Source organism: Scyliorhinus canicula, unplaced genomic scaffold (genome assembly GCF_902713615.1).
Source record: "Scyliorhinus canicula unplaced genomic scaffold, sScyCan1.1, whole genome shotgun sequence".
Taxonomy (NCBI): Eukaryota; Metazoa; Chordata; class Chondrichthyes; order Carcharhiniformes; family Scyliorhinidae; genus Scyliorhinus; species Scyliorhinus canicula.
The window spans coordinates 118,768-126,543 of NW_024055492.1; the positions used below are offsets into that span (position 1 = coordinate 118,768).

The following is a 7,776-nucleotide window of genomic DNA, read 5'->3' on the forward strand; positions in this document are numbered from 1 at the left end:
AACCCAATCACAGTCATTACTTGTGGCCTCGTTGGTGTCTCAGGAGGGAGGATGAAGCGGTGAATCCCTTCCCACACTTGGAGCAGGTGAATGGCGTCTCCCCGATGTGAATTCGCTGGTGTCTCAGCAGGTGGGATGAACGAGTGAATTCCTTCCCACACTTGGAGCAGGTGAACGGTCTCTCCCCAGTGTGAATTTGCTGGTGTGTGGACAGAGTGGATGATTGGGTGAATCTCTTCCCACACTTGGAGCAGGTGAATGGTCTCTCCCCAGTGTGAATTCGCTGGTGATTTTGCAGGGCGGATGAAGCGGTGAATCCCTTCCCACATTCGGAGCAGGTGAATGGCCTCTCCCCAGTGTGGGTTCGCTGATGTATATTGAGCTGAATTGATTGTGTGAACCCAGTCCCACAGTGGGAGCAACTATACGGTCTTTCGTCAGTGTGAACACGTTGATGGCGTGTCAGATTCCCAGAACTTTTATAGCACTTCCCGCAGTCTGGACATTTAAACGGTCTCTCATCAGTGTGAACTCGCTGGTGACTCAGCAGGTCAGATGAAACAGTAAATCCCTTCCCACACTCCGAGCAGATGAACGGTCTCTCCCCAGTGTGACTGCGTTGGTGATTTTGCAGGGCGGATGAGTCAGTGAATCCCTTCCCACACTTGGAGCAGGTGAATGGCCTCTCACCAGTGTGACTACGTCGATGAATTTCCAGCTTGGATGGGAAGGGAATCCTTTGCCACAGTCCCCACATTTCCGCAGTTTCTCCTCGGTGTAACTGCATTTGTGGCCTGTGAGGCCTGATGATAGAGCGAATCCTCGTCCACACACACAAATGAAGTACGGTTCCTCCCCACTGCTTTTTCCTTCCATGTTCAAAGAACGATGATATTCAGGATATGAGAAATTGAGGACTCTGTCAGATCCTGATGTGATGTTTTGTTTGAGTTTCCGGACTTTGAATCCCCCTCTTCAAACACCCTGTGAAACTGATTGAAAACAGAAAATAGGGAGTGAGAGAGAATGTTCAAAAACACAAAGGCAGGTTGTGAATTTACTTAATGATTCTGGTCATTTCTTGGGGCGGCTCTGGGAAAAAGTGACCATGAAAACTATGAACATAGAACAGTACAGCACAGAACAGGCCCTTCGGCCCTCGATGTTGTGCCGAGCACCCTACATGATCACCCTACTCAAACCCACGTATCCACCCTATACCCATAACCCAACAACCCCCCCCCCTTAACCTTACTTTTATTAGGACACTACGGGCAATTTAGCATGGCCAATCCACCTAACCCGCACATCTTTGGACTGTGGGAGGAAACCGGAGCACCCGGAGGAAACCCACGCACACAGGGGGAGGAAGTGCAGACTCCACACAGACAGGGAATCGAACCTGGGACCCTGGAGCTGTGAAGCATTAATGCTAACCACCATGCTACCCTGCTGCCCCTTGTTGGATTGTTCTAAAACCTAATTGACCTCTTTGGGAGGAGAGAGAAAGAGGTGAAGAGGGATTTTGTATGAGATATTAAGACGAGGCATATTCGACCTTGAGCTTCATAAATTGAAATATTGATGCTGAAACTATGCTTCTGGCGGCATAGTGGTTAGCACTGCTGCCTCACAGCTCCAGGGTCCCGGGTTCAATTCGAGTCTCGGGTGACAATGTCTGGAGTTTGCAATTTCTCCTCGTGTCTGCGCGGGTTTCCTCCGGTTTCCTCCCACAGTCCCAAGATGTGCAGGTTGGGTGGATTGGCCATGCTAAATTGCCCCTTAGTGTCCAATGGTTAGTTGGGATCACTGGGTTCCATAGACAGGTGGAGGGGTGAGCTTAAGTAGGGTGTTCTTTCCAAAGGCCAGTGCAGACCTGATGGGCTGAATGGCCTCCTTCTGCACTGTAAATTCTATGATTCTGCACTGAAGGAATTCTATGAAGCTCTGGTCACCACGCTTCAGGAAGAATATGAAGAAGGCAGAACGTTAGCCCTGCTGCCTCACAGCACCGAGGTCCCAGGTTTGATCCCAGATCTGGGCCACCGCCCGTGTGGAGTTTGCACATTCTCCCCGTGTTTGCGTGGGTTTCGCACCCACAACCCAAAGATGCGCACGGTAGCATTGTGGATAGCACAATGGCTTCCCAGCTCCAGGGTCCCAGGTTCGATTCCGGCTTGGGTCACTGTCTGTGCTGAGTCTGCACGTCCTCCCCGTGTGTGCGTGGGTTTCCTCCGGCTTCTCCGGTTTCCTCCCACAGTCCAAAGATGTGCTGGTTAGGTGGATTGGCCATGCTAAATTGCCCTTAGTGTCCATGTCCAAAATTGCCCCTTAGTGTTGGGTGGGGTTACTGGGTTATGGGGATAGGGTGGAGGTGTTGACCTTGGGCGGGGTGCTCTTTCCAAGAGCCGGTGCAGGCTCGATGGGCCGAATGGCCTCCTTCTGCACTGTAAATTCAATGATAATCTATGATTAGAACAGGGATAGTCCCTGGTTTCAATAAATTGTCTCTGGTTTCAATAAATTATCCGGCAGAAAGGTTAGGACAGGTGAGGAAGGTTAACAAGACCAAAGGAAGCTGGAAAAACTCAGCTGATGATGTGCAGGTTAGGTAGATTGGCCACGCTAAAGTGCCCCTTAATTGAAAAAAAATGAATTGGGTACTCTAAATTTAAAAAAAAAAGGAAGAATGTGAAGGTTCTTGGAGAAGGTGCAGAGGAGATTTACCAGAATGGTTCCAGCAAAGGAGGTTGAGGGGAGATTTGATTCAGGTCCACAAGATTATGCCAGATTTCCATCAGGTGGACAAAGAAACTCTGTTTCCATTCACTGATCGTACAAGCAGCCGGGACACAGATTTAAAGTTTTGGGTAAAACCTGGATTGAACGATATAAGATCCTGAGGGGTCTTGACAGGGTGGATGTGGAGAGGATGTTTCCTCTTGTGGGAGACTCTGGAAGACTCTGTTGTAAAATAAGGAGTCGCCCATTTCAGATGGAGATGAGGATTTGTTATTCTTTTGAGGGTTGTAAGACTTTGGAACTCCCGTCCTTAAAAGGCAGTGGAAGCAGAGTCCTTGAATATTTTTAACGCAGAGCTGGATAGATGCTTGATGAGGAAGGGGGTGAAAGGTCATCAGGGGTAGGCAGGAATGTGGAGTTGAGGTTAGAAAGAGATCAGCCACAGTCTTATTGAATGCTGAGCAGGCTTGAGGGGCCGAGTGGCCTGATCCTAGTTTGTATGTAAAAGGTACAGGAGATATGAGGTGATATGAGATATATGTTTTTAACACAGCGAGCGACAATGACATAAACTTGCTGCCTGTGAGGGAGTTTGAAAATAGATACATGAATCATTTGATTACAAAAGGAAATTAGATGGACATCAAAGAGAAATAAACCTGCGAGGATACAGGGACAGAACAGGAGAATGACTGGATTGCTCCAGAGAGCTAGCATGGGCTCAATGGGCCAAATGCCATTCTCTGTGCCATCATGTCTCTGGCTCTTTTGTGTAATTTAGTTTTGTAATTTAACCCCGGAAGGTTCAGATATCACTCAGGTAAATCTGTGCTACACTCCCTCCGAGGCCATTCTATCCTTCCTCAGGTTTGTTGCCCAGAACTGAACACAGTTCTCCAGGTTTGGTCTAACCAGGGTTTGTGAATCTCGGGGCTTTTCCAGTCACACTGAGACCTGAAATCTTCCCTCACAGACAGAACAGACAAACCTTTTACCTTCCACACCCAGATGCTGCTGATATTCAGTTTCTAATGAATCGAGTGATTCTGTCAGATCGCGATGTGACGTTTGGTTTGCGTTCCTGTCTGTTAAACCTCCACTTCCAGTATCCTGTAAATTTACAGAAACCTCACTGTCAGTTTAGGATAGAAATTCACAACATTCTCTCCTCACCAACTCTGATTAAATATATTCCTGGAGATTTGATCACATGACCTGCCCCCATCCTCCAAACATTAATCGGTCAACACATCCATCCTTGTGACACACTGCCTTCCTCGGCCAAATGGGAAAAGGACTCATTACCTTACAGGACAGTGATTGACTGTCAGCCAAACAAACTTTATCCCATTTTCAATCATTTTATCTCCGCTGAAGAGAAATGTTCAAAGAAAATTTTTTAAAAATTCTTCTTTACTGTCCCAATGATTTCCCAGACACAGAGGCATGAATCTCACCAAGACAGAAAGTAACATTTGAATTCATTAAAAGTTTACTGATGACCATGAAACCATTGTCGCTTGTTGCAAAGACCCATCTGGTTCACTCCTGTCCTTCAGTGAAGGAAACCTTCTATCCTTACCTGGTCTGGCCTACATGTGACTCCAGATCCCCAGTCAGCTTGTTGACTCTTGAAATGCCCTCTGAGATGCACTCAGTTCAAGGGCAATAAGGGCTGGGCAGTGAATGCTGGCCCAGCCAACGACACCCACATCCCGTGAATGAATAGAAAAGAAAATCTGCCATCCTTACCTGGTCTGGCCGACACGATTCCAAACCACAGCAATGTGGTTGACATTTTAAATGCCCTTGAGGTGGCTGAGAAAGCCACTCAGTTCTAGGGAAATTAAGGATGGGCAATAAATAGTTGGCCCAGCCAGTGACTCCCACAAATGATTAAAATAAAATCCTGGAGACTCCAGTCAGTAAATCCGGGAGAGTTAGCATCCGGTCCAGGCTCGCAGCGCATGCGCCTGTGGCACCTTGTCCTCTGTAAATGTGGCGGCCGGTAACCCGAGCCTGTCACCACTCAGCTCTCACTCTGTTCGGTGCTGTTTAAGACGGGACCGTTAACATTTTCCTCGGGAGTTGAAGCCTCCACAGGGTATTTATGAAGCCTCCCGGCTCACTCCACAGCTTCTATTGCTCCCCAGCCACCCACCGGCTCCAATCCTGAAAGTCGCTCGATTGTTTCTTTCCCGCTCCTCGCACCATCAGCGACAACTTGAACCGCGCATGCGTGGTCACAGCCCGAAAGGTCACAATGCCCAGGGAGTGATTGGCGGCGGCTCCGCCCCAATAGGAAAAGAGGGGGTGGGTCTGGAGGACCAGATGGGAGTCGCAGGTACTCCAACCAATGGGAGTGAATGAGGGGCATGGCTGGACTGTGAGTGAAGCATGTGCAGTGCGGGTGATGGGTAATGGGGGGGGAGGGAATGGCGGGGCGGAGGGTCCAGCGGGTGAACGGAGAGGCTCCGGAAACCCCGGGAATAATCTGAGTGGATCCCCCCTCTCCCCGTTTACACCGAGGGGCGCCGTAGCTCCCAGATCAATGAAGAGCCGCTTTGTATCAGGTTGGCCATTGGTTCCTGAGGTTGTTCCCTGGCTCCAGCATCGCTTCTTTATCAGTGAATCATTGAATGGTCACAATACCGACTGAAGGGGTAGCACAGTGGCATGATGTGATGATTCTGATATGATGTTGTGTTTCACTTCCCCAATGTCCAACCTCCTGTGAAATTGACTGAAAACATAAAAGAGCGAGTGTGAGAGTGAAATTGAGCTGAATGAATCAGGTCATTTGTGGGGCCGACACTAGGAAAAAGTGACCATGTAAACTGCGGGATTGTCATAAAAACTCAACTGGTTCAGTAATGTCCTTCAGAGAAGGGAATCTGCCAACTGGTCTGGGCCTTCACAAGACTCAGACTCCGATAGGAGGGAGAGGAGAAGAGTCAATGAGAGAGAGAGGTGGGAGAGGTAGGCAATGAAGGAAAGGATTTTTATACATGCACAACTTGACCAGAAATTTGACAAATCTCTCAAACCTTCAGCCTCCATCACCATAAAGGACAAGCATGTGTATGAGAACACATTCACCTACCAATTCCTCTCCCAGTCACACACTGTACTGACATTCTGGACTGGATGAGCAAACATTTACTGCATTTAAACATTGCAAAAAATTATCCTATTGTCTTTGCTTCTCTGCTACAAACTCCATTTCCTCAGCACTTACTTGGTAATGGATTTTGTAAAATTTTGTTTTTAATATTTTGGCTTTTGTTTATTTTTAATTAACTTTTGTTTTTAGATTACCCAATTGTTTTTATCCCAATTGAGGGGTAATTTTAGCGTGGCCAATTCACCTACCCTGCTCATCTTTTTGGATTGTGGGAGTGAGTCCCACACAGACACAGGGAGAATGTGCAAACTCCATACAGACAGTGACACGGGGCCGGGATCAAACCCGGGTCCTCGGCTATCCACTGAGCCACCGTGCCTGCCCCCAGTGATTTCTTTGAAAGCTTCTTTTACAGGATATTACAACTGGAGAATTTACAGATGGAAACTCCAATCAAACTTCACTTCAACATTTAACAGAGTCACTCCATTCATCAGGACCTGAATATCATTGGCCTGTGGATGTGGTAAAAGAAACGTTTGTCTGTTCTGTCCGTGGGAAAATATTTTCTTTTATTAAAATAAACTTAGAGTACCAAATTATTTTTTTCCAGTTGAGGGGCAACTTTGCATGGCCAATCCGTCTGAGACAGACACGGGAAGATTCACACACAGTGACTCGGGGCCGGCATCAAACAAAATTCCTTAGCGCCATAGGCAGCAGTGCTAGCCACTGCACCACCGTGCCGCCCTGAGGATTGTGTTTCTGACATGCGTCTCTGTGTGACTCAACAGAGCCGCACATGGGGTCAGATATCCATTGAGTTGGTGGGATCCAGAGAGCAGAATTTGCTTGTTTCTTCACTTCTCTGTTGCTACTCTGATCATAGATATCTGGGTCTGTGCAAACTGGGGTAATGGGAGGTCAAGTACCCAGGACAACGGGTAATGCAGTTTGCTGGCCAGGTTGTCTCTATTCTGAGAAATATGGAACAAGCTTCTCCCAGTTATTGAAAATGTTGCCCCCAACAAACATGGCGGCCGCACATGCGCTCTGCTGCTCATTGTCCCGAATAAAGATGGCGGCCGTTATCCCGAACCGATCACCGGACCCTCGAGGCCCCGCTCCGTGAAACGGGGGAACTAGGAAGTGATTTTTCCGGGTATGGGCTTGGACAACATGTTTAGAAAACTTTTCCACCCACCAGCCAGATCCATCGCTCCCGTGTTCAACAATATTCCTCTTACCCTTTGTGGATCCGAAATAAAAGCATCTCTCCACCGCCATTACCCGCACTGCGCATGCTTCAGTTGAAGTCCCACCCACCTTCACTCACTCCGATTGGTTGAAAGACGAGCATCTCCCGGTCGGTCCTCCAGTCCCGCCCCCTCTTCCTATTGGTCCGGAGCTGCCGTCAATCACTCTCGACATTGTGATGTGGTGCATGCGCAGTGAAGCTCATGTCCAGACGCTTGTTTGTCTCATCTTCAGGCGGGAAGGAGGCGGATAAGCGGAGGAGGCGTTAGGGGCAGTGGGTGTGGGAGGGGAGGCCTCAACACCCCCAATAACAAACTAGCGGCTTTGCTTTGAGGTGTCCAGCGCTGTCTGTCCCCTGACCATGTGCTGCTGATTTACTAGCTTTATCCCCACAGTATCTTTCGCAGTCAGCAAATGTTTTCCCTTTGCTAATATCCATTTCTATTCCACTTCTGAGCTTCTATTGACCATCACATTTTGCATCGCTTTTATTCCCTGTAATTCATCTGTACATCCTGAAATGTTAACTCTTTCTCCACAGTTACTGCTTGGACTGTGGAATATTTTCAGAATGTTCTCAGTTTATTTCAGATTTCCAGAGCTGCAGTTTGTTTTTATTGAAGTCAGGACGGTGTGTGACTTTGAGCGGTCTT

General features: G+C 48.0%; 1 long non-coding RNA gene across 1 annotated transcript; it reads right to left on the reverse strand.

Annotated features, from left to right (window-relative positions):
• Window positions 1-250: 250 nt before the first annotated feature.
• On the reverse strand, window positions 251-7,187 carry LOC119960224. The gene is made up of 3 exons (XR_005459342.1): window positions 7,114-7,187; window positions 3,738-3,852; window positions 251-992 (listed from the first exon to the last, which is right to left on the reverse strand). It is a non-coding gene; the product is annotated as an uncharacterized LOC119960224 (long non-coding RNA).
• Window positions 7,188-7,776: the final 589 nt, after the last annotated feature.